Consider the following 27,390-nt stretch of genomic DNA (forward strand, 5'->3'; position numbering starts at 1 on the left):
CTCCACCTCCCAAAATCATAGTCATAAAATCCAATTTAACATCCAGATTCAAAACACGGAGACAGGCACAACAAACATCATGCCAAAATCCCCGTACACGCACACATTCCCACAGCAGATTTTCCAGACTTTCCTTCACGTAATTTGGAGCATTACCGTTCTAAAGATACATGTGATAACATCATCCTGGTTTTACGACTTAAGCCATGACCAGTTTTTTAAATAGTTTTAATTTGGTGAGTATGGTGTTCGATTTAGACGCTGGCACTTATGAAACCACAGCATCATATTGATATTGGTGACTTCTCTCTGATAATCTTAGGGTTTTTGTACTGAGTTAGAATATAATGGATGGAATATTTAGGTTTAGAGCTAAAGTATTTTTCAGTAAGAATATTATTATATTGGGGATGAGGGTATATTAGTTGGTTAGATCATTCACAAGGGTGCCTTTGTAAGTATTTTTGTTTGTTATGGACAGGCTTTATTTTAAAACTGATTTTGATTTTTGGTGAAGTATTTGTTATTCATGAATAAATATTCTTGAGTTGTGATGTTGCGGTTGGCATTTAGACTTGTTACAGGCTCCAGAAACAGGATTTTAACAGTAAATATTTTTCTGTGATGTGTTTTTTTTTTGTGTAGTTCAAACCTGTCACATTGGAGGTTTATAAAATAGTAGTCATGGGGCATACGTAACTACAGTTCGATAAGCAAATGGTTTGGGGTAATTGTGATTTCTTTTGACATCCATTTTGCATATATCATGATGTTGATTTTTACATTTTATGTACTTTTCGGGGAGTCTTGAAAAAATGAACTATACAAATCCACAAATACATACATATGGTGTCAAAAATTCAGACCTATCACCTGAACGTTGCCTGTGCTCCTCAAAGCAACAGTTCCTTGTGGTTCCCCATTCCAATTCGATTACATCGGGTGACTGACATTTGTCCTATGCAGGACCAAGAGCTTAGAATGCCTTACCAATTGAACTGCGAAACATAGACAGGGTAATTCATAGAAGTTTGCAGAAAAGTGTCGCAAGCGGCTGGCGCAGAGTGTCCGCGTGTGATTGTCTGCGCCAGGCACGTGCGCTAAAACCGATTTCCGCGCACAGCGTATTCATGGATTTTAGGCTCCCAAACCAGCCGTGGCACAGAGAATCGCAGCGAACCTGCAGCAGCGCCAGTAACGCCCCCAAGAACGCCCTCGCGCAAGGAAAAGCCATCCAAATCGCTAAATCATCGCAAAGGGCTGCGCTAACCCTGGACCAGTTCACCGGGCTGGCAAACAGCAAACGCCAAGCGGGGAACGCGTATTGCAGGGGTGCGCGGGAAGTTCCACACGCGATAGTCCCAGTGCGAGCAGGGTACGTGTATTTCAGGGGTGCGCGGGAAGTTCCACACGCGATTTCAGCAGGGTACGTGTATTACAGGGGTGCGCGGGAAGTTCCACATGCGATTGGCCCAGTGCGAGCAGGGTACGTGTATTTCAGGGGTGCGCGGGAAGTTACACACGCAATTTCAGCAGAGTACGTGTATTTCAGGGGTGCGCGGGAAGTTACACACGCGATTGGGCCAGTGCGAGCAGGGTACGTGTATTTCAGGGGTGCGCGGGAAGTAACACACGCGATTGGGCCAGTGCGAGCAAGGCATGTGTATTACAGGGGTGCGCGGGAAGTTCCACACGTGATTTCAGCAGGGTACGTGTATTTCAGGGGTGCGCGGGAAGTTCCACACGCGATTGGCCCAGTGCGAGCAGGGTACGTGTATTTCAGGGGTGCGCGGGAAGCAACACACGCGATTGGGCCAGTGCGAGCAAGGCATGTGTATTACAGGGGTGCGCGGGAAGTTCCACACGCGATTTCAGCAGGGTACGTGTATTTCAGGGGTGCGCGGGAAGTTCCACACGCGATTGGCCCAGTGCGAGCAGGGTACGTGTATTTCAGGGGTGCGCGGGAAGTAACACACGCGATTGGGCCAGTGCGAGCAAGGCATGTGTATTACAGGGGTGCGCGGGAAGTTCCACACGCGATTTCAGCAGGGTACGTGTATTTCAGGGGTGCGCGGGAAGTTCCACACGCGATTGGCCCAGTGCGAGCAGGGTACGTGTATTTCAGGGGTGCGCGGGAAGTTACACACGCGATTGGGCCAGTGCGAGCAAGGCATGTGTATTACAGGGGTGCGCGGGAAGTTCCACACGCGATTGGCCCAGTGCGAGCAGGGTACGTGTATTACAGGGGTGCGCGGGAAGTAACACACGCGATTGGGCCAGTGCGAGCAAGGCATGTGTATTACAGGGGTGCGCGTGAAGTTCCACACGCGATTTCAGCAGGGTACGTGTATTTCAGGGGTGCGCGGGAGGTTCCACACGCGATTGGCCCAGTGCGAGCAGGGTACGTGTATTTCAGGGGTGCGCGGGAAGTTACACACGCGATTGGGCCAGTGCGAGCAAGGCATGTGTATTACAGGGGTGCGTGGGAAGTTCCACACGCGAGAGTCCCAGTGCGAGCAGGGTACGTGTATTTCAGGGGTGCGCGGGAAGTCCCACACGCCATTTCAGCAGGGTACGTGTATTTCAGGGGTTCTGGGGAGTACCACACATGAATTGGCCGTGTGGGCCCTCCCAGGTGTACGCTCCACAACCTCCACGGACCCTGCAGGCAGCCCACACCACGGGGGACTACCCTGCACCCATGCTCATGTCCCGCAAGCAGCCCATCCACCATGGGCATGCCCCTCAGCCAACCCACATGTCACCTTGCACTACTGATCAACAATGCATGTCTACCACCACCCCCAACATCCTGCCACCATGGGCAGACTACACCAGGCCCCCACTCATGTCTCCCACCACCCCCACCCTCCAGGGTCACCCTCCACCAGGCCCCCACTCATGTCTCCCACCACCCCCACCCCCCTGCCACCATGGGCATCCTCCACCAGGCCCCCACTCATGTCTCCCACCACCCCCACCCCCCTGCAACCATGGGCATCCTCCACCAGGCCCCCACTCATGTCTCCCACCACCCCCACACCCCAGCAGTGCAGGGGCAGCCTCCACCAGGCCCCCACCCATGTCTCCCACCACCCCCACCCCCCAGCAGTGCAGGGGCAGCCTCCACCAGGCCCCCACTCATGTCTCCCACCACCCCCACCCCCCTGCCACCATGGGCAGACTCCACCAGGCCCCCACTAATGTCTCCCACCACCCCCACCCCCCTGACACCATGGGCAGACTACACCAGGCCCCCACTCATGTCACCCACCACCCCCACCCCCCTGCCACCATGGGCAGACTACACCAGGCCCCCACTCATGTCTCCCACCACCCCCACCCCCCAGCCACCATGGGCAGACTACACCAGGCCCCCACTCATGTCTCCCACCACCCCCAGCCCCCAGCCACCAGGGTCACCCTCCACCAGGCCCCCACTCATGTCACCCACCACCCCCACCCCCCTGCCACCATGGGCAGACTACACCAGGCCCCCACTCATGTCTCCCACCACCCCCACCCCCCAGGGTCGCCCTCCACCAGGCCCCCACTCATGTCTCCCACCACCCCCACCCCCCTGCCACCATGGGCATCCTCCACCAGGCCCCCACTCATGTCTCCCACCACCCCCACCCCCCTGCCACCATGGGCAGACTACACCAGGCCCCCACTCATGTCACCCACCACCCCCACCCCCCTGGCACCATGGGCAGACTACACCAGGCCCCCACTCATGTCTCCCACCACCCCCACCCCCCTGCCACCATGGGCAGACAACACCAGGCCCCCACTCATGTCTCCCACCACCCCCACCCCCCTGCCACCATGGGCAGACTACACCAGGCCCCCACTCATGTCTCCCACCACCCCCACCCCCCTGCCACCATGGGCATCCTCCACCAGGCCCCCACTCATGTCTCCCACCACCCCCACCCCCCTGCCACCATGGGCAGACTACACCAGGCCCCCACTCATGTCTCCCACCACCCCCACCCCCTGCCACCATGGGCAGACTACACCAGGCCCCCACTCATGTCTCCCACCACCCCCACCCCCCTGCCACCATGGGCAGACTACACCAGGCCCCCACTCATGTCACCCACCACCCCCACCCCCCTGCCACCATGGGCATCCTCCACCAGGCCCCCACTCATGTCTCCCACCACCCCCACCCCCCTGCCACCATGGGCAGACTACACCAGGCCCCCACTCATGTCTCCCACCACCCCCACCCCCCAGCCACCAGGGTCACCCTCCACCAGGCCCCCACTCATGTCACCCACCACCCCCACCCCCCTGCCACCATGGGCAGACTACACCAGGCCCCCACTCATGTCTCCCACCACCCCCACCCCCCAGGGTCACCCTCCACCAGGCCCCCACTCATGTCTCCCACCACCCCACCCCCCTGCCACCATGGGCATCCTCCACCAGGCCCCCACTCATGTCTCCCACCACCCCCACCCCCCTGCCACCATGGGCAGACTACACCAGGCCCCCACTCATGTCTCCCACCACCCCCACACCCCAGCAGTGCAGGGGCAGCCTCCACCAGGCCCCCACCCATGTCTCCCACCACCCCCACCCCCCAGCAGTGCAGGGGCAGCCTCCACCAGGCCCCCACTCATGTCTCCCACCACCCCCACCCCCCTGCCACCATGGACAGACTCCACCAGGCCCCCACTCATGTCTCCCACCACCCCCACCCCCTGCCACCATGGGCAGCCCCCACCAGGTCCTCACAATCCCCAATCATGTGCGTAATGGTCAGCCTCCACAGCCAAAAAGCCCTACCAAGTAACCCATTCACCCACATGGAAATGGAAATCACATGTTACACCCCCAATGTCCATCAAGCTAATGAACCCATGTCCGTCACACACAATGGTTGCAATTGAATGGGAAAACACACAACATGACATGCATGAAACCAAAGAGATGAAACCACACAGTGAAGTATGCTAACAAAATTGTATTGAAAAAAATTAAATAATGCTAAAGAAATAAAAATAACTACAATGTGAATGTGAAAAAAAAGAGCTGCATGTCGGTATAAAAACACAAAACTGCAAATCAGAATCCAAAAAAATTATGTCCAAAGTCAAATGTAAAAAAATCTCCATGCAAAAAATAAATATGTACAAAACTAACAAGGGTCCATGAGCCCAACTGAACAAAGGAAACCTACTAAAAAACCTACCTAAAAATCAACTATATACAAAAAGTGGAGCAGTGTCCGTCGACTCCAAATCATAATAAGAAAGAAAGGAAACCTAAAACTAAAGAACTATATACAAAGGCGGCGGGCAAGTCCAGCGGCTCACTCCGTGGTGTCCCGGGCCAGGGCATCATCGAACTCCTGTTCGATGTCCCGGAGGCGGTCCAGTTCCATGGCCCCGAGGGTCCGCAGGGACGACGCCGTGTCCTCCTCCAACCCCCTGCGGATTGCCTCGAGGCACTCGGCCCACCTCAGGGCCCTCCGCATGGAGTTCTCCGCCCTGACCATTGTGAGCCGCGCCTCTTCCGCCCGCCGCCGCTCCGCACCTATGGCGTGGCCCAACCGCTGCCACACGGAAGACACTCTCTGTCCTTGGTCCCCCTGCCCTCCGGCCGATGCCTGCCCCTCCGATGTCGAAAGCCCCGAGCCTTCATGTCTCCCACCATGTTGCTGCTGCTGCTGCTCTGCCTCTGCCCGTGCACTGCCTCCTGCTGCCTGCACATCCTCCGCCGGCTGGGGTGCACTCGTTGATGTGGCCACCCCTGCTGGACCTCCGACTCCCGACTGTGGCAGGGATGCCTCCTCCACCAGCCTGGCCGCACCATCAGAGGCAGCTCCACAGGGCCCCCAGGTGACTGATGGGTGGGAAGATGGCACAGAGGACGACTGGCGCGTAGGGGGTCCAGTTGAGGAGGGGGTCGGAGCAAGCCCCATCAGACAGCTGAATCCAGCCTGGGTGACCTGTCCCAGCAGGCTGACGTGGTCAACGAGCCATTCGAGATGACGTGCAGTCTCTCCATGAAAAGACTGCAGGTCACCTCGCATGGCCGGTTGACGCAACGCCACACCAGCCAGGACAGGCTCAACCCGGACCTGGATGGCCACGTCCGCAGGCAGAGGAAGGCCAGTTGACGTCAGCTCATCCCCTGCCTGAAAACGGGTCTGGACGTAGGCATCCCTGCTGGTGCAAGATGATGCAGGGACAGGATCGGGGACAGGATTGCACACAGGCACCTTCGCGGCCGCCTGTGCTGCCTCCTGTCCCTGGTCCTGCACTGCACCACTAGCACCAGTGGGATCCCCACCTCCAGACCCCGTCTCTGGTGCTTGCACGGCCCCCTCCTCCACCAAACCAATAGCCACTCTGTGAAAATTGCATTCAGTAGTGTGCCCAATAGACACTCTGGAAAGCCGCATTTAGAAATGTACCCAATAGACACTCTGGAAAGTTCCATTAGAAGTGTGCCCAATAACCTCGCTGTGAATTTAGTAGTGTTCCCAATAACCACTCTGTGAAAGTTGCTTTCAGAAGTGTGCCCAACAACCCCTCTGTGAAATTTAGAGGTGTACCCATTAGCCGCAATGAGAGTTACATTTAGAGGTGTGCCCAATAGCCTCCCGGGTAAATTGAATTTAGAAATGTTCCTAATAGCCTCGCTGGAAAACTGAATTTGGAAGTATCCCCAATAGCCTCGCAGGAAAGTGAAGTTAATAGTGCGCCCAGTAGCCTCTCTGTGGAAAATTGAATTTAGATATGGGCCCAATATCCTCTGTGAAAGCTACATCTAGAAGTGTGCCCATTAGCCACGCTGTGAAAGCTGCATTTAGAAGTGCTACCAATAGCATCTGTGAAAGTTGATTATAGAAGTGTATCCAATAGACACCCTGGAAAGTCTCAAGTAGAAGTTTGCCCAATAGCCTCTCTGAAAAATGAACTTAGAAATGTAGCCCAGTAGACGCTTTGTGAAAATTTGCATTGGGTCTGGACGTAGGCATCCCTGCTGGTGCAAGATGATGCAGGGACAGGATCGGGGACAGGATTGCACACAGGCACCTCCGCGGCGCCTGTGCTGCCTCCTGTCCCTGGTCCTGCACTGCACCACTAGCACCAGTGGGATCCCCACCTCCAGACCCCGTCTCTGGTGCTTGCACGGCCCCCTCCTCCACCAAACCCCCCACCAACCTGGATGACTCCGTGCCATCTTCCCCTGTTGGGCCCTGTGGGGTCCCAGCTGCCCCTTCTGCTGCCGAGGAGTCCAACTGCAACCTCCGCCTCTTGGACCTCCTCCCGGCAGCTGCGGCCTGGGACGCGGCACCGGACTCCTCACTCCCCGACGAGATGACAACACGGGAGGGGAGCCGGGCCTTGCGTCTCCGGCTGGCGGTCGGATCCCCGCCGCTGTGCTCCACAGCACCTTCTCCGCCCTCTTCATCAGTTGACGCTGCAGACAGGGAGAAACAAAACACAGGCATCAGGGCACTGTACAATGGACACATACACGCATGACAGTTGCACATGAGTGGCATTGGCAAACCTCAGACATGTCATCACAATCCCCAACACACATGTCATTGCAACTCGCACACATGAGCCATACCACAGCCATATCGCAACTGCCACCACCATCCATACACATACAACAGCATCAGCAGCCAAAGGGGAGCCAGACATCACATGCAACACAGGAAGTGCACCACACATGTACACACACCACCACACTTGCATGCATGTCTACACCTCTGCCAAGTGTCGCACTGTTCATACGGGCATCCATGTCACATCTGCCAATCAGGCTTCCACATACCGCTGTCACATGCATCCATGTAGCATCACTGTTGCACCCTTGACAAATACACACACATGCACATGTACACAGTGCTCATACATGCAGGCCAAAACAACATACATGCCTGACATCACGGACATGTCTACTTACATGCACATTCATCCAAACATGTGTGCACGCACAACTGCATTTGCCATGCAAGCCCACACACACAAGCACCATCCATGTCTCACACATTACAGCCCTCGCATGTGTCAGACCCACGGCCCTGTACACCCCCACCCATACTCGACCCCATACAAACAGATGTGCAACCGGCACAATGCCGGATAATCACCACACGCACTGCTCACAATCAGGATGCATGTACACTCACCGCTCGACTCCAGACGGGTCTGCTTCTCTAGGACCTGGACGTGGAGCGCTGGGGATATGCGTTCCAGGACCCCCATCTGTTCTTCCGACAAGTGGCCCCGGCGCCCCTTGGCATCCGCTGCCTTCAAGAGGCGCCGGGCCTTGTTCAGGGTCCTGGACCTGAAGTCCTCCCAGCGCTTCCTGACATGTTGTAAGTCCCGGACTGTCACCCCCTCCGCGTTGATGGCAGTCACGATGTCAGTCCAGATCCGAGTCCGTCCTTCCTTGTCGGCGCGGGAACTTGCGAAGAGGGCATCATACTGCCCCAGGACTTGCTCCACCAGGACACCAACTTCGGTGGCACTGAAGCTGGTGCCCCTCTGCCTCTCTGGCCGGGGGTTGCCAGTGGTCACAGATGGTGTTTGCCCCGACATGACAACCCCAGAGGCAGGAGTGGGTGGGCAACTGGGTCCTGGGGCTGGGCTGTGGAGCGATGGAATTCCAGTCGGGAGTCTTCGGTTCCAGCAGGGGTGGTCACAGCAACAGCACCCCTGGCTGATGTGCAGGCAGCAAATGGCAGTGCACGTGGGCAGCAGGCAGTCAGGCAGCAGCAGATGGCAGGTGGGAGCGTGCTCGGGGCTCTGGGGGGCAGTAGTTCGGCCTTCTGGGCAGGAGCGTGGTCTTCCGTGTGCTTACGCGTGGCCAGCTTGGTACGGAGTGATTTGGCACGTGAAAATCCTGCACGTCAGCGTGAAAACCAAGAAAGGCCCTTAGCGCGTAAGCGCGTCAGCACGCATACGCGATTCTATTGGACCAAAGGCCCTCAGCGCGTAAGCGCGTCTGTGACGTGACCCGCACGGGTGTTTCCCACACAGCACGTGATGACAGAGCACACGTGGAAAGACTGCACGTCAGAGTGTCATCGCGTGTAATTGGACAGCACGTCTGAGTCTCATCGCGTGTAATTGGACAGCACGGCAGAGTCTCATCGCGTGTAATTGGACTGCACGTCAGTGTGTCATCGCGTGTGATTGGTGGAAATGGCCCTACACGCAGAAGTGACAAAGCGTGTAATTGGTGGAAATGGCCCTAGCGCGTACACGCCGCGTAAGTGACGCTGGACGTGTGGGCCTGTATAAAAGGTACGCGTAGAACACCATTTCCTTGTACGTGCTTTTCGTGGAGAGCGAGTGGGTGAATTCTGTACTTCTTGTCGTTTCACACGCGATTTACTTCACGGCGTTTCAAGTTCGTATTCCCTGTTACCTCTGACAGCTTTTTCTCTTTTTTCACTTTAACTGGTTTACCTGGGCCTGTTCCCTCAAACAGTGTTCCCTACTACTGTTGTCCTGTCTCCTCAGACAGCGTACAAATCTTCTTTTGGCGGGGTGTTGCCAACCAAACGCGCTCCTTTTTCACGGTCTTTAATCTGGCAGACGGTGAGTCACGCACGTATCTAACATCTGTGCTTGCCCCGTGTGTAGCCTACCCCTTCAGAGGTAATTCTAGGCTGCGTGTGACACGCATACGTTCATTCTTGTGTTACTGGGTGCCACAGCGTAGTGCAGGTTTTTCTTTCTGCACACGTGGTCTAGGAGGGGTTGCGTGCACGTCATCTCCCTTTTGTGGGGCTCCTGTGCGTAGCGTGACCCGTCATCTTTTCCCAGGGGTTACAATCAGCCTTGCAAGAGCACTAGGGTACAATTACCATCTGGTACCCAACCCCTTTGACCCCCAATTGCCCAGGACAATATTTTACACCCACTCCCATACGCACATTAACATCAGTGCCATGGCTGGGAGGCGAGGATTCCGTAAGGGTGGCAAAGGTGGAAGAGCCACAAGTGGTGGCCGTGGTGGATCCGGTAGGGGACGTGGTCGTTACTTGCAGGGTGAGCCTGTCCCCCCATGTGTGGAGGACCAGTCAAGGGAACCCATAATCCCCCCCCTCCCCTCCCGTTGAGGCTGATGTGGCTGACACCATCCATGCTCAGCCCTTGTTGGACCAGCCCATTGTGGCACCAGACCTGGCTGACTCCATGGCTGACTTCCAGGTCAGCAGGCCTATGACACGTGCGCTGGTGCACGTTGATGTCACCATGCCACGTGCATCTGTGGCAGCAAGGTCATCTGCTGCACCAAGTAGGCAGGGCGGAGAGGCTGCAGGGGCAGCTGCGGCTCTATCCACCCCAGCCCTCACACACCCAGCCCGGACAGTGTCGGTCCTAGTCCATGCTGCTGACATTCCCCCTGACACCATCACACTAGAGCCAATGCCTGCACCAACTCCCATGCTGAGTGTGCAATCCCACACTCCTGATACAGAGTCCACCAGGGCTCCTGCCCCTAGTGTCCAGAGTGGCGCAGGACACTCAGGATCACCACCACCTTCCAAGCGGAAGAGGAAGAGTGCTCGTCCGGCACAGGCTGATGCCCCAGACACGGCTACACAGTCCGGCCCATCCAGGAAGCCCAGCTTCACGGATGCCGAACTGAATGCACTTGTCGAGTATGTGTCCGCACATGACAACGAGATGGTCATTGTTGCAGGATCCAAGACCACACCTGCACAACGCCAGGCACACTGGCAGACCGTTGCGGACATCGTAAGTGCCCTTGGAATCGTGAGGCGCACAGCCAATGATTGCTATAAGCGCTGGAATGACCTAAAGCGCAGGGCAAAGAGTAAGCTGGCCTCAAGTCATGCCGCAACTCTAGTGACTGGAGGTGGGTCTCCAGTAGTAGACATGGAACTCACTCCACATGAGTCAGTCGCTGGGACCTACGTCACGGAGGAACAGATCCAAGGCGTGGGAGATTTGGCTGATTACGAGGCATTGTCCGGTGAGTGCACATGCATGTGTGTGTCATCCATGTGCATGGTGTGTGTGAGGGCTTCTGTTTGTGTGACAGGTGAGAGTGTGTGCACCTGAGTCGTATGGGTCAGCCATGTGCTTCATGCAATACGTCCTGCGCAGCTGCATTTGGCCATAGCAGTATCCCTTCTGCCAACAGTAGACATGTAGCCCAACTGCACGCCAGTTGCCCTTGAAGTGTCACCCTGCCACAACATTGTTGCCTGATTTTTCACTGTTCATTTAGTCAGATTGTTTGCATTCCACCACTTTTACTAGGCATGTCGCAGTCCTCTAGTCACATGTCTGACATGGCTATGGTAAAGTGTAGTGACTTTGTTACCTGGATATCAATTGTTCAGACATGTCCCTGTGCAATTGCACCATTTTGGACTGGCAGCTCCAGGTGAAGAATCTGACCTGTTTGAATTAGTAAAGCTATTACATGCGGGAACTGGACTGAATGAATAGGTGCTGCCCTCCTCTCCATCTTCACTCAATAGCAATGGTACATGCCATCTGTGTGATGGCATGTGTGTTTCACCTGCCGATCACAGGGCAATGTGTGATGCCACTGCCAGGCAGCATGCAGAAAATGTGTTCATCTTCCATCTTGGTGTCATCAGTGTGTGCCATTTGCCTGCCCTTCATACGCAGTGAGGGTGCATGCATGGGAGGGTTTTAGTCATGTGGGACATGTGTCAGACAAGTACTGTTTCTCTTGCTTCTCAGCCCTCATTGTGTGCCATGGTGCTAATGCCTGTTTCCATTTCTTTGTTTTCATGTCTTTGCAGGGGAAGACGCACCTGATACTGCTGGGGTTGTGGAGATGGTGCAGACCCAGGAGGGGTCCGAGGGCCGACCAACCACCAGTGAGGGACGTGGTGTGGTGGTGGGTGAGAACCCACAAGTGCTGCAGGTCGTGCTCTCAAGGGGTGTCTCTGGCTGCACCTCCCCCGAGCTGTACTCAGGTGTTGATTCGGATGAGACCTACGTGCCGTCGCAGGTGAGTGTTCCAGGGAGGGATTCTGTTCTGTCTCACCCACCTGCACCAGGGTCAGAACCCTCAATGGGGATGTCAGTGTTGGCAGCTACGCATTTGGTGGTTACGGATGCAGGGTCACACTCCGCGACATCTGATCCTGTTCCTGGGCCAGCAGATCAGAGGGGGAATGCAGTCCTGCAGCCTCAGGCAGTGCCGGCACAGCAAGGCGCAGTTCGCCTTGCCCCAGACAGGTGTGGTGCCCGCCGACGTGGTGGCCGTACGCCACCTGGCAATACCGCATGGGAGCAATCCATTTACGGTATGGCAACCCAACAGGCAGCATTATCCGAGAAGATGGCTCAGGCCATGGATAGGGTGGCCACTTCCATTGTCCCCCCTGAAAGGCTGATGGAGCGACTAGAGCAGGCAACCGACTCCATCTGCCAGTCACACAGGGAGGACATGTTGGGGTCCAACAGGGACAGGCGGGCGGCACTGGCGACTCTGCAGGAGGCCATCTCCATTGAGTCCCAGGGCCACAGGGAAGCCCTGAGGCAGGAGCTCCTTCACCTCAGGACGACTCTTGTTGAGCTTGAGGCTTCAACCCACCAAAGGACAGAACAGCAGCTGGAGCGTCTCACCCGTACGCTCTCAGTTGAGATGCAGGCAACGAGGGCGGAGGTCCGGGCATCCCGTGAGTTGTTGCATGGGGACCTCCGCACACTCATCCTCCAGAACCAGACCTACCACACCCGCATGCTTGCAGCCATGGAGGAGCAGACTAGGGCCTTGCGTGGGCTGCCTCCCATAGTGCAACCACCTCCGGATGCAGCTGCACAGGGTGATAATAGCGACAGCAGTGATACTCCCACAATAGGGTAGCCGTGTGGGCCATGAGCCCATGGAGGTGTTTTATTTTCCCAGGATCCACGCAGGTGGGTTCTGGTGTGCATCCTGTCCTCAGACCTCCTGGGTGGCCTCCCCAACCCCCCCGGGCCCTTCAATGGCCATTTTTGATTTTATTTTTATTTTTATTTTTATTTTTATTTTTATTAATTTTATTCCCAATTTTTTTGGGACGATTTGTTGGCTTCCGTGGTTCCTGTGGGCATACGCTGCATTGTGGCTGGGCACATGCAGGCTTGTAATGTATTTGGTTCCGATGCTTGGGTTTGAGTCACACACACCCCTCCTGCTTCCCGTTTCCATGGGCTTGCAAAGGGTGTGCCCAAGTGACAGTGAATTACACAGTGACGTTGGACTCCCATGAGCTGTGTGGGCAGTCTGTAGTCAATACTGTGTATACATTCCTAGTGCATATTGCTGTTGTGTTGTACACTGCATGTTGCATTGATGTGTAACTCATCTTCTGTGTCTACCTCCCAATTTGCAGGTCCCTTCCTCATGTCGACACAGGGACCTCTAGTCTGGAGAAGTGGTCCCTGTTGGCAGCAGTGCACCTACAACTCTACATGGTGCCAACACTGCACAGCTGGTAGTGGTGGGAGTGCAGGCATTTCCAGGTGGTGAGACTACTAATATTTAACATTAGTGATGTCATGTTAATGGTAGTACGTGCTCAACTTTGTTGTTGGTCCGGCATTACTGTGAGCATTTCAGGTGTTGCAAGTTTCTAATAGGGAAACTGTACATTGTGACCCTAGTGTCATGTTGTGTGGATTACTTTGTTTACCTGCAAATAGCATGACATGGCACGGTGTGTGGTGTGGCGGTGCTGGGGTTGGGTTGGCTGACATGGCACTGTCCTCTTGTTGCATTTTGCAAGTGGGTGTTCATTTTAGCTGCTTGAATGTGTAACTTCACAAAACTGCATTGGTGGTGTCTGTGTGGGTAGGGATGCACACATTGTGACACTTCCAGGTGAACAATCTCAGGCTGATATGGTTTTCACGGTTCTTTCTCCAGACATTCAGGATCAGTGTCAGGTTGAGTCATCATTGATTGTCAGATGGAATGTGCCAGGGCAGTGTGCACTCCACAGGGGTGTGATTTCTATGTGAAGTAATTAGCCACTAGCTGTGTACGGGCTGCCTCCCCCCGTGCCCTTTCCCCTCCCATGCGCAGCGGCTGTGCATGTGGTTGGGGATGGGGGGCACCACCATGTCCACGGCCAGGCCCCGGCGTGTTGCAACGTTGTGCAGGACACATGCTGCCACTATGATCCTGCACACTACTGGGGGAGCGTACAACAGCTGCCCGCCAGAACGGTCAAGGGAGCAAAAGCGTGACTTCAGCACTCCGAATGTGCGCTCCACTATGCCCCGGGTTGTAATGTGGGCTGCGTTGTATCTTACCTGGGGTGGCGTGGTGGGGTTCCGAATTGGCGTCATCATGTGGGGGCTGAGAAGGTAGGCACTGTCCCCTGTGGAGGTGGTGATTGGTATCATTGGTGGGGTTGTGACCTTGCTCAGTATCTGACATGCATGCATGTGCAGTGGCATTCATACTCACCAAGCAGCCATGTATCGCCATGCCGCCCAGCTTCTAGGTCCCGGCTTAGGGTGGACATTCGGTAAATGAAGCTGTCGTGGGTTGACCCGGGATAGTTGGCATATACTGAGGTGATGATTCCCTTGGCATTACATACTACCTGCACGTTGATGGAATGCCAGTGCTTGCGGTTCCTATAGATGTGCTCAGATGCCCTGGGGGGACGTAGAGCCACATGGGTGCAGTCGATGGCACCTAGCACTTTGGGGAATCGTGCCACAGCGTAGAAATCCAGGGCGGCAGCATGCCTTTCTGCAGGTGTTCTGGGCAGGTATATGTGCCTGCGGACTGATGGGCGTGCAGTGATGATGTTCAAGACCTGGTGTAGGCAGCGTGACTGGGTGGCCTGTGATACCCCACCCACAATGGCACTTGTCCGCTGAAATGATCCAGTGGCTAAGAAGTGCAGTACATTGAGGACCTTCTCCAGGGGGCTGAGTGCTTGGGAGCACAGGGTGGGTGATGTGAGGTCATCCTCCCACTCACTCACCAGGTCTAGTATGATGTGTGGTGGAAACCTGTACCTCCCATGCACCTGGTCATCAGGCATCCCGAAAAGGCTGGTTCTGGGTGTGAATATTCTGGCCCTGACTATCCTCCTCCTCCTCCTTTGGTAGGCCACGGCCACTGCTGCTAGGAACGGTATGTTCATCCTGGGTGTGAGCTTGTTATTGTTTTAGCGCGCTAATTTATGCGTTGCGCGTGTTGTAGGCGAGCGTGTGACCAGCGCACCCCTGAAATCCAGTACCCAGTCCAATAGCGTGTGGAAATTCCCGCGCACACCGGGATACAGGTGCGCTGACGTACTTGCGTGTGTAAGTGTCCGCGCACACCTGATATACACGTACATAGGCCAATCGCGTGTAGGCGCACTTTAGTCCAATTACACGTGATGAGACTCTGCCGTGCTGTCCAATTACACGCGATGAGACTCTGCCGTGCTGTCCAATTACACGCGATGACACTCTGACGTGCAGTCTTTCCAAGTGTGCTCTGTCATCACGTGCTGTGTGGGAAACACCCGTGCGGGTCACTTCACAGACGCGCTTACGCGCTGAGGGCCTTTGGTCCAATAGAATCGCGTATGCGTGCTGACGCGCTTACGCGCTAAGGGCCTTTCCTCGATTTTCACGCTGACGTGCAGGATTTTCACGTGCCAAATCACTCCGTACCAAGCTGGCCACGCGTAAGCACACGGAAGACCACGCTCCTGCCCAGAAGGCCGAACTACTGCCCCCCAGAGCCCCGAGCACGCTCCCACCTGCCATCTGCTGCTGCCTGACTGCCTGCTGCCCACGTGCACTGCCATTTGCTGCCTGCACATCAGCCAGGGGTGCTGTTGCTGTGACCACCCCTGCTGGAACCGAAGACTCCCGACTGGAATTCCATCGCTCCACAGCCCAGCCCCAGGACCCAGTTGCCCACCCACTCCTGCCTCTGGGGTTGTCATGTCGGGGCAAACACCATCTGTGACCACTGGCAACCCCCGGCCAGAGAGGCAGAGGGGCACCAGCTTCAGTGCCACCGAAGTTGGTGTCCTGGTGGAGCAAGTCCTGGGGCAGTATGATGCCCTCTTCGGAAGTTCCCGCGCCGACAAGGAAGGACGGACTCGGATCTGGACTGACATCGTGACTGCCATCAACGCGGAGGGGGTGACAGTCCGGGACTTACAACATGTCAGGAAGCGCTGGGAGGACTTCAGGTCCAGGACCCTGAACAAGGCCCGGCGCCTCTTGAAGGCAGCGGATGCCAAGGGGCGCCGGGGCCACTTGTCGGAAGAACAGATGGGGGTCCTGGAACGCATATCCCCAGCGCTCCACGTCCAGGTCCTAGAGAAGCAGACCCGTCTGGAGTCGAGCGGTGAGTGTACATGCATCCTGATTGTGAGCAGTGCGTGTGGTGATTATCCGGCATTGTGCCGGTTGCACATCTGTTTGTATGGGGTCGAGTATGGGTGGGGGTGTACAGGGCCGTGGGTCTGACACATGCGAGGGCTGTAATGTGTGAGATATGGATGGTGCTTGTGTGTGTGGGCTTGCATGGCAAATGCAGTTGTGCGTGCACACATGTTTGGATGAATGTGCATGTAAGTAGACATGTCCGTGATGTCAGGCATGTATGTTGTTTTGGCCTGCATGTATGAGCACTGTGTGTGTATTTGTCAAGGGTGCAACAGTGATGCTACATGGATGCATGTGACAGCGGTATGTGGAAGCCTGATTGGCAGATGTGACATGGATGCCCGTATGAACAGTGCGACACTTGGCAGAGGTGTAGACATGCATGCAAGTGTGGTGGTGTGTGTACATGTGTGGTGCACTTCCTGTGTTGCATGTGATGTCTGGCTCCCCTTTGGCTGCTGATGCTGTTGTATGTGTATGGATGGTGGTGGCAGTTGCGATATGGCTGTGGTATGGCTCATGTGTGCGAGTTGCAATGACATGTGTGTTGGGGATTGTGATGACATGTCTGAGGTTTGCCAATGCCACTCATGTGCAACTGTCTTGCGTGTATGTGTCCATTGTACAGTGCCCTGATGCCTGTGTTTTGTTTCTCCCTGTCTGCAGCGTCAACTGATGAAGAGGGCGGAGAAGGTGCTGTGGAGCACAGCGGCGGGGATCCGACCGCCAGCCGGAGACGCAAGGCCCAGCTCCCCTCCCATGTTGTCATCTCGTCGGGGAGTGAGGAGTCCGGTGCCGCGTCCCAGGCCGCAGCTGCCGGGAGGAGGTCCAAGAGGCGGAGGTTGCAGTTGGACTCCTCGGCAGCAGAAGGGGCAGCTGGGACCCCACAGGGCCCAACAGGGGAAGATGGCACGGAGTCATCCAGGTTGGTGGGGGGTTTGTTATTGTTATTGTTATTGTTATTTTGCACTTATATAGCGCCTTATATACCATTGGTATGGTCTGAAGGCGCTGGTAGGTTGAACGCCCTTGGGAACCGAAGTTCAGATCAGTAGAGAGAGTAGGGAGAGTCAAAAGGTGCGTGTGTGCACCGGATATGTGTGCAGCTCGTGCGGTACACATGTAATAGCTGATTCTTATTGATAGGTGTGGTGGTTGAGAGATCAGGAGAATGTGTTCGTTCTGGCAGGATTTATCCGGAACGGATGTGGCTGCGTTAGGCCTGAGGAAAACGCCTGGCTGGGGTGTGAGACCAGCAGTGTTTACATAGAATGATGTGGAGTAAGCGGTGGATGTTCGTATGGGAACAGTTATACCGAATGGTGTCATAGTATCTCTGTGTTCTAGTTGAGTGGTGATGTAAAGGAGAGAGTAAGCGTGGGGTGTGGTAAGAATGGTTATATGCTCTTTCAATGTGCAAACTTCTAAAATCACTTTCCCAGAGAGGCTACCGGGCGAACTTCTAAGTACAATTTTCCATACAGAGGCTATTGGGAACGTTTCTAAATTCAGTTTATCAGCGAGGCTACTAGGCACACTTCTAAGTGTAACACTCGCGGAGGCTATTGGGTACACTTCTAAATGCAAATTTTCACAAAGCGTCTACTGGGCTACATTTCTAAGTTCAATTTTCCAGAGAGGCTATTGGGCAAACTTCTACTTGAGACTTTCCAGGGTGTCTATTGGATACACTTCTATAATCAACTTTCACAGATGCTATTGGTAGCACTTCTAAATGCAGCTTTCACAGCGTGGCTAATGGGCACACTTCTAGATGTAGCTTTCACAGAGGATATTGGGCCCATATCTAAATTCAATTTTCCACAGAGAGGCTACTGGGCGCACTATTAACTTCACTTTCCTGCGAGGCTATTGGGGATACTTCCAAATTCAGTTTTCCAGCAAGGCTATTAGGAACATTTCTAAATTCAATTTACCCGGGAGGCTATTGGGCACACCTCTAAATGTAACTCTCATTGCGGCTAATGGGTACACCTCTAAATTTCACAGAGGGGTTGTTGGGCACACTTCTGAAAGCAACTTTCACAGAGTGGTTATTGGGAACACTACTAAATTCACAGCGAGGTTATTGGGCACACTTCTAATGGAACTTTCCAGAGTGTCTATTGGGTACATTTCTAAATGCGGCTTTCCAGAGTGTCTATTGGGCACACTACTGAATGCAATTTTCACAGAGTGGCTATTGGTTTGGTGGAGGAGGGGGCCGTGCAAGCACCAGAGACGGGGTCTGGAGGTGGGGATCCCACTGGTGCTAGTGGTGCAGTGCAGGACCAGGGACAGGAGGCAGCACAGGCGGCCGCGGAGGTGCCTGTGTGCAATCCTGTCCCCGATCCTGTCCCTGCATCATCTTGCACCAGCAGGGATGCCTACGTCCAGACCCGTTTTCAGGCAGGGGATGAGCTGACGTCAACTGGACTTCCTCTGCCTGCGGACGTGGCCATCCAGGTCCGGGTTGAGCCTGTCCTGGCTGGTGTGGCGTTGCGTCAACGGGCCATGCGAGGTGACCTGCAGTCTTTTCATGGAGAGACTGCACGTCATCTCGAATGGCTCGTTGACCACGTCAGCCTGCTGGGACAGGTCACCCAGGCCGGATTCCTCCGTCTGATGGGGCTTGCTCCGACCCCCTCCTCAACTGGACCCCCTACGCGCCAGTCGTCCTCTGTGCCATCTTCCCACCCATCAGTCACCTGGGTGCCCTGTGGAGCTGCCTCTGACGGTGCGGCCAGGCTGGTGGAGGAGGCATCCCTGCCACAGTCGGGAGTCGGAGGTCCAGCAGGGGTGGCCACATCAACGAGTGCACCCCAGCCGGCGGAGGATGTGCAGGCAGCAGGAGGCAGTGCACGGGCAGAGGCAGAGCAGCAGCAGCAGCAACATGGTGGGAGACATGAAGGCTCGGGGCTTTCGACATCGGAGGGGCAGGCATCGGCCGGAGGGCAGGGGGACCCAGGACAGAGAGTGTCTTCCGTGTGGCAGCGGTTGGGCCACGCCATAGGTGCGGAGCGGCGGCGGGCGGAAGAGGGGCGGCTCACAATGGTCAGGGCGGAGAACTCCATGCGGAGGGCCCTGAGGCGGGCCGAGTGCCTCGAGGCAATCCGCAGGGGGTTGGAGGAGGACACGGCGTCGTCCCTGCGGACCCTCGGGGCCATGGAACTGGACCGCCTCCGGGACATCGAACAGGAGTTCGATGATGCCCTGGCCCGGGACACCACGGAGTGAGCCGCTGGACTTGCCCGCCGCCTTTGTATATAGTTCTTTAGTTTTAGGTTTCCTTTCTTTCTTATTATGATTTGGAGTCGACGGACACTGCTCCACTTTTTGTATATAGTTGATTTTAAGGTAGGTTTTTTAGTAGGTTTCCTTTGTTCAGTTGGGCTCATGGACACTTGTTAGTTTTGTACATATTTATTTTTTGCATGGAGATTTTTTTACATTTGACTTTGGACATAATAATTTTTTTATTCTGATTTGCAGTTTTGTGTTTTTATACGGACATGCAGCTATTTTTTTTTACATTCACATTGTAGTTATTTTTCTTTCTTTAGCATTCTTTAATTTTTTCAAATACAATTTTGTTTGCATACTTCACTGTGTGGTATCATCTCATTGGTTTCATGCATGTCATGTTGTGTGTTTTCCCATTCTATTGCAACCATTGTGTGTGACGGACATGGGTTCATTAGCTTGATGAACATTGGGGGTGTAACATGTGATTTCCATTTCCATGTGGGTGAATGGGTTACTTGGTAGGGCTTTTTGGCTGTGGAGGCTGACCATTACGCACATGATTGGGGATTGTGAGGACCTGGTGGGGGCTGCCCATGGTGGCAGGGGGGTGGGGGTGGTGGGAGACATGAGTGGGGGCCTGGTGTAGTCTGCCCATGGTGGCTGGGGTGTGGGGGTGGTGGGTGACATGAGTGGGGGCCTGGTGGAGTCTGCCCATGGTGGCTGGGGTGTGGGGGTGGTGGGTGACATGAGTAGGGGCCTGGTGGAGTCTGCCCATGGTGGCAGGGGGGTGGGGGTGGTGGGTGACATGAGTGGGGGCCTGGTGGAGGGTGACCCTGGTGGCAGGGGGGTGGGGGTGGTGGGTGACATGAGTGGGGGCCTGGTGGAGGGTGACCCTGGTGGCTGGGGGTGGGGGTGATGGGAGACATGGGTGGGGGCCTGGTGGAGGCTGCCCCTGCACTGCTGGGGGGTGGGGGTGGTGTGAGACATGAGTGGGGGCCTGGTGGAGGATGCCCATGGTGGCAGGGGGGTGGGGGTGGTGGGTGACATGAGTGGGGGCCTGGTGGAGGGTGACCCTGGTGGCTGGGGGGTGGGGGTGGTGGGAGACATGAGTGGGGGCCTGGTGGAGGATGCCCATGGTGGCAGGGGGGTGGGGGTGGTGGGTGACATGAGTGGGGGCCTGGTGGAGGGTGACCCTGGTGGCTGGGGGGTGGGGGTGGTGGGAGACATGAGTGGGGGCCTGGTGGAGTCTGCCCATGGTGGCAGGGGGTGGGGGTGGTGGGTGACATGAGTGGGGGCCTGGTGGAGTCTGCCCATGGTGGCAGGGGTGTGGGGGTGGTGGGTGACATGAGTGGGGGCCTGGTGTAGTCTGCCCATGGTGGCAGGGGGGTGGGGGTGGTGGGTGACATGAGTGGGGGCCTAGTGGAGGGTGACCCTGGTGGCTGGGGGGTGGGGGTGGTGGGAGACATGAGTGGGGGCCTGGTGGAGGGTGACCCTGGTGGCTGGGGGGTGGGGGTGGTGGGAGACATGAGTGGGGGCCTGGTGTAGTCTGCCCATGGTGGCAGGGGGGTGGGGGTGGTGGGTGACATGAGTGGGGGCCTGGTGGAGGGTGACCCTGGTGGCTGGGGAGTGGGGGTGGTGGGAGACATGAGTGGGGGCCTGGTGGAGGATGCCCATGGTGGCAGGGGGTGGGGGTGGTGGGTGACATGAGTGGGGGCCTGGTGTAGTCTGCCCATGGTGGCAGGGGGGTGGGGGTGGTGGGAGACATGAGTGGGGGCCTGGTGGAGGATGCCCATGGTGGCAGGGGGGTGGGGGTGGTGGGTGACATGAGTGGGGGCCTGGTGTAGTCTGCCCATGGTGGCAGGGGGGTGGGGGTGGTGGGAGACATGAGTGGGGGCCTGGTGGAGGATGCCCATGGTGGCAGGGGGGTGGGGGTGGTGGGTGACATGAGTGGGGGCCTGGTGGAGTCTGCCCATGGTGGCAGGGGGGTGGGGGTGGTGGGAGACATGAGTGGGGGCCTGGTGGAGGATGCCCATGGTGGCAGGGGGGTGGGGGTGCAGGGGGACATGAGTGGGGGCCTGGTGTAGTCTGCCCATGGTGGCAGGGGGGTGGGGGTGGTGGGTGACATGAGTGGGGGCCTGGTGGAGGGTGACCCTGGTGGCTGGGGGGTGGGGGTGGTGGGAGACATGAGTGGGGGCCTCGTGGAGTCTGCCCATGGTGGCAGGGGGGTGGGGGTTGTGGGTGACATGAGTGGGGGCCTGGTGTAGTCTGTCCATGGTGGCAGGGGGGTGGGGGTGGTGGGTGACATGCATTGTTGATCAGTAGTGCAAGGTGACATGTGGGTTGGCTGGGGGGCATGCCCATGGTGGATGGGCTGCCTGCGGGACATGAGCATGGGTGCAGGGTAGTCCCCCGTGGTGTGGGCTGCCTGCAGGGTCCGTGGAGGTTGTGGAGCGTACACCTGGGAGGGCCCACACGGCCAATTCACGTGTGGTACTCCCCAGAACCCCTGAAATACACGTACCCTGCTGAAATGGCGTGTGGGACTTCCCGCGCACCCCTGAAATACACGTACCCTGCTCGCACTGGGACTCTCGCGTGTGGAACTTCCCGCGCACCCCTGTAATACACGTACCCTGCTCGCACTGGGCCAATCGCGTGTGTAACTTCCCGCGCACCCCTGAAATACACGTACCCTGCTCGCACTGGGCCAATCGCGTGTGTAACTTCCCGCGCACCCCTGAAATACACGTACCCTGCTCGCACTGGGCCAATCGCGTGTGTAACTTCCCGCGCACCCCTGAAATACACGTACCCTGCTCGCACTGGCCCAATCGCGTGTGTTACTTGCCGCGCACCCCTGAAATACACGTACCCTGCTGAAATCGCGTGTGTAACTTCCCGCGCACCCCTGAAATACACGTACCCTGCTCGCACTGGGCCAATCGCGTGTGTAACTTCCTGCGCACCCCTGAAATACACGTACCCTGCTGAAATCGCGTGTGGAACTTCCCGCGCACCCCTGAAATACATGTACCCTGCTGAAATCGCGTGTGGAAATTCCCGCGCACCCCGGTATACACGCACACGTATTTTTTGTCAGCGGGTGTCCGTGTTTGTGGGTACCCCTTTGCACGTCATTTGTCCTGGAGGGCCACAGTATAGGACATTCATCATGGCAGTATATAGGTGCTATTTGTTGGCGCACCTTTTGGCGCACATTTCTTACAGCCGCAGAGACGCTACCGCCTGCTTTCTTGTGGCGGTCGTGTTTGTACCTGTGCGCTGGTTTGAGCGTGCGCTTTTTTGGCCTATTCTATTCCATGAATACGTGTTGTAGGCGAGCGTGTGGGCGTTCCGCGCACTTGTGCCCTGTACTTCCCCCCGTGACGCCCACGTTTTGGCAAGTTGTTCCCCATTCCGAGTGTTACGCCCGTGTTCCGCCTACTTTTGTTGCGTGCGCCGCGCTATGTGCGAATTTCGCTGTGGCCTGTGCGATTTTCGCTGTGACCTGGCGCACGCTGTTAGATGGCCTGTGCGCCAACGTGCGCCACGCTATTTTTTATCGCACATCCGCTGGTTTTCTCGCGCACGGACTTCCATGAATCGATGTGCGCTGCTTTTCGTGCGATTTTCGCACTTGCACTGCGATTTTCGCTATTCCACTGCGATTCGCACGTTTTTGGCCACTTGCGCCGCGCTAATTATTCCATGAATTGGCCTGAAAGTCTCTGTTGGAATTCAGGAAAACACTAAAAACCCATATTTTCATTTAAAAAGCATTAACTAAAAGCTGGCTCCTATTTGCGTGCTCTTTTTTTTCGACCTGCACCCAGATGCAGTATTGTTTTGCCCGGTCCCCCTTTGGGTGGGTATGCGCGATACAAATCCACAAATACATACATACATACATGTGCAAAACATGTCATATGTAAATCCTAATATTTAATTCAATGCCTCATTATGATCCCTGATTTGAATATGATTTTTTAAAATAGATTGAATGGACATTGATACTGATTTGAATCTTCATCCAAGAACTTGAATTTTATGTTGGACTAATATGTTCCATACTGTTACACTTCAGAATAAATAAGTCTCCAATGAACACAAAATAGAGTTGGTTTGCTTTAAAAAATGAATCCATATATTCTTCTGATATTCATTTTTTAGCCAAGTATTAATTTATAGCCCAGGACCTCGACTGAAATAACACCTATTTTCTATTTCCAGTCCTTTGGGCAGCAGGACATTGCAGTCCTTGAGGGTCCTGGATGGTTTTATAGATGCATGTGTTAACTGTCTCTGCTCGACTGAAGGCTGGTAGCAGTTGATTGCGTGAGTTGGTGAAAAGTGAGATGGGTTGTATACAAAGCGGGAGGACAAGAAGTGAACAAAGAAACAGGAACTAGATGTGAAAGGATAGATTAGCATAAAAGATGTTTGTATAAGAAACTGGTAGGAGTAAAGACAGGATGAATTCGGTGGAATTGATAGGCCCACTAGTTAAAGATAGAAGATAGTTCAAGGCTGGTAGAAAGAGATATCAGAAGAGTAGATTTTGGATGGAAACTGAGAGACACACGTGTAAGAATGAACGCTGGGGTGAGATGGCAAATGAGTGAGATAAAAGTGAGGGGATGAGAGGAAGAAGTGAAGTACAGTGGGAAGCTACGAGGGAACAGAAGCAGACAAGAGAACAACCATGACAGGATTGGCTGAGTGATTAGAGGACAGATGAGGCCACGGGTCAAACTGAAACTGTAATAGTTGAAAGAAGGGCAGAACTGGAGGGCATCTCCAGAATGGCATTGGGTGCCTGCTCTGGAGGGCATTAGATGATGCAACATTTTCGATACGACTAGAAGCTTGCACATCAGCAGTGCAGTTTGTGGCCATTGCCAAGCTGTGGAGCGGTGCCGTTAGTTTGCTCTTTGGGTGAAAATAAATAAATGGGTGGCAAGCTGCTCTCTGTGATACAGGTTGTTGTAGCACTTGGACTGGCCTACATGGCAATAGGTCAATGCCTGAACTGAAGGTCAACATGCTAGTGTGGTCGAGTTTTTTGTTGTTGAAAGGGGTCCAATGTCTTTTCACCAAAGTGGGCCAGTTTGAGATGTTACTTCACTGTGAAGCTAGACGTTTTGATCACTGTTACTGAGCAAATATTCTTTAAAATACACATTTTCAGGTATATTTTACCAAAGGACTCTCCCTGAGTACTGCTCAAATAGCCTGCCTGGTATGTTTTGGTCTCCCTGAGTGAATGTAGTGTGCATGGAATGTTGGTGAGTGCCTGGAATGTTCCCTTCCCTAGGTTCCTGTTGTGGGAGTTGAAGAGAGCCTGGTCTAGAGTAAGGGGACTGGTGGATGTTCCCCCTCTATGCAACTCACCCTCCCTCATGCCCTGCAAGCCTGTACCTGTAGTAAAGGTCTTGCATGCAGAGTGGCTCCTCACTCATCTGTGCCAGAGCAGTCCTATCAATGAGGAACTCGATTAACCCATAAACAAGGCCTAAGTGAAGAATCGAAGAGAGCGTGAGATGAGATGCAGCAGGAAGCACATGGCAGAGGTACAGTGCTGTAAATCAGAGGGAGAGGGGACATCCACCAGCTCCCTGAGCCCCCAAAGTGAGCTGACCCCTTGCTGAAGAACCACTGGCAGACTGAGGGCGGACAGGGGCAAGTACGTGGCTGCAGGGGGCTGCAAGTGGGCCCTGTGAGCAAATTGGGGCCGTTCTGTTTTGGCAGGACACCTAAGGGGGTTGTTTCAGCCTGGGAGATAGATAGAGAGCCCATTTGTATGTGCAGTGCATGAACCCAGCCTGGTACAGAAACTTTGGCGGCTCATACAGACTGGTTGAAACAAATCTGGCAGCTAAAAGGGACTGGGAGAGACCTAATCGGCCTGGGAGTGTTCAATAAAGGGGGCACCTACTACCTGGGAGAGACCCTGCAGGGTAGCTCCAAGGAAGCGTGCTAATGAAAGTGAAGAGGGAAAGGCTTTCATAACAGCTTTGGATGACAGTTTATCTAATCATTTCCAAAGGCCCTTTCTTATAGATTTCCATGGCGAAGTGCGGCTCACCAGGATGGGGACCTTCCCAGGGTATCCTGTGTCTGCTGGTGAGTGGGCACTCTATGCTGGGGAAGAATCCGTTTAAGTGGGTTTGTTAGCAGCCCAGGAGCACCGTGTTGTATGGAGCTTTGTGCCAAATGATGACGTATCAGAACATCGGTCCCCGACGTACCATGTTCGCATGGGATTCCATTGGCTGCGTGCAACATTCTTACGCAGCAAGGTGCCCTTTGTGTGGGGCCTGTGTGGTCTGTGAGGAACGAGGAACCGTCTGACAATTTACCATGATTCCTGTGATGAAAGCAACTGGTGCAGTGTGAGAGCGCTTATGGGAAGGAGCAGCCTACGTGAAAAGAGGACAAGACAGTGTTTATGTTAAGATGCTGCCGGGAACTTGAAACATGGAGCGGAGTGCGTTGTTTTCCCCATGGAGCTTGCGCGGCAGAGACTGCAGCACTGAGGGTACGATTCCGTTTGGTGGTGGAAGTGCAGAACATTTGAGAGACCCTCTATTTTATTTTAACACGCTCTGCTGTCCCCTTCTACAAGTTTCAATTGGCATTCCATGTTGGTTTCGGGGACGTTGTGAGGCGCACCAGAGTTTGTGACAATGAGTATTTTTAATCCACTCGACCGCAACCCTTGTGGGCAGAGTTGTGTTTGGTTCCATTCATGGTACGCTCTGCTGTCCATAGCACCTGTTCTTCATCATTTCTTTTGAGAGGCTTTGGTGAACAAAAGTGTTTTGAAATGGTCCAACTCAAAAGCCTGTGGGAAATATCGTTTTTTTCTTTTTACCATTTGTCATGTGAGGCCTGTTATTTGAATGGTATTTCATGTGTTCCAGCTGTTGCGGTGCGGCTTTATGTAGTTATAGCTTGAAATGGAGGTGACTGTGCTCTGTTGGGTTTGATGTTAGCTGACCCTGGAATGAGAGTTTGGTGATTATTTGACCTGCCCTCTGTAAGTAGGGAATGATTACAGCAAAATGTCTTGTGTCATGTATGTTTTGTTGTTTAATGAAATGTTTGCCTCCACAGGACCGCCCATGTTTAAGGGCTTTGTAGCTCTAAGTCTTTGGACTCGATTGGAGTAATAATTGCTCTTCTTTACCATGCCTGTATTGCTCAATCTGCCTACGCTTGTGTGGAGGGGCCTGTATGTTGGTGTGTATGCTGTTGTGAACCTCGCCTGGTGCCATAGAGAACAACAAGCCTGGGTTTGTGGCGAAGTTATGTATGTTCCAAAACAGTGTCTGCTATGGGGCTTGACCTGTGCTTTTTGGTGGTGCAAGACTGCTTGGGAGTATTACCTGGCCACAGGCCGCCCGGGGTGTGGGACACCCAGCACTTGGAGGGGGTCTGAACCTGTGCCTGTTCTATTTTGGGTGTTAAACATCCAGTAGTTTTTACTGGGTGGCATTACCTGTTTCATCTAATACGCCAGCTTGGTCGCCTGGTACCCTTTTAGGGGGGCAGTCCGTGGCATAATTGGTGTCATTTGTTCCTGTTGCCCTGTGGTTGTGGGAGGTGTGGGCGTTGGTGTTGTATGTGCTAATTTTTCGAGGTTATGTTTGAGTGGTGACTATGGTTTTGCAGTGTACCTTAGCGGATTGATGATGTGATGAGGAGATGGTGTTGTGACAGTTGGAATTGGGGCTGGTACTCATTGTGG

General features: G+C 54.7%; 1 protein-coding gene across 1 annotated transcript in view; it reads left to right on the forward strand.

Moving 5' to 3' along the window:
- The window catches only part of TEAD4 (TEA domain transcription factor 4), a 1,088,638-nt gene that overhangs the window by 1,019,154 nt on the left and 42,094 nt on the right, over positions 1 to 27,390 (forward strand). The window lies entirely within an intron of this gene.

This window comes from Ambystoma mexicanum, chromosome 12 (assembly GCF_040938575.1).
Source record: "Ambystoma mexicanum isolate Mex_15411 chromosome 12, UKY_AmexF1_1, whole genome shotgun sequence".
NCBI lineage: Eukaryota > Metazoa > Chordata > Amphibia > Caudata > Ambystomatidae > Ambystoma > Ambystoma mexicanum.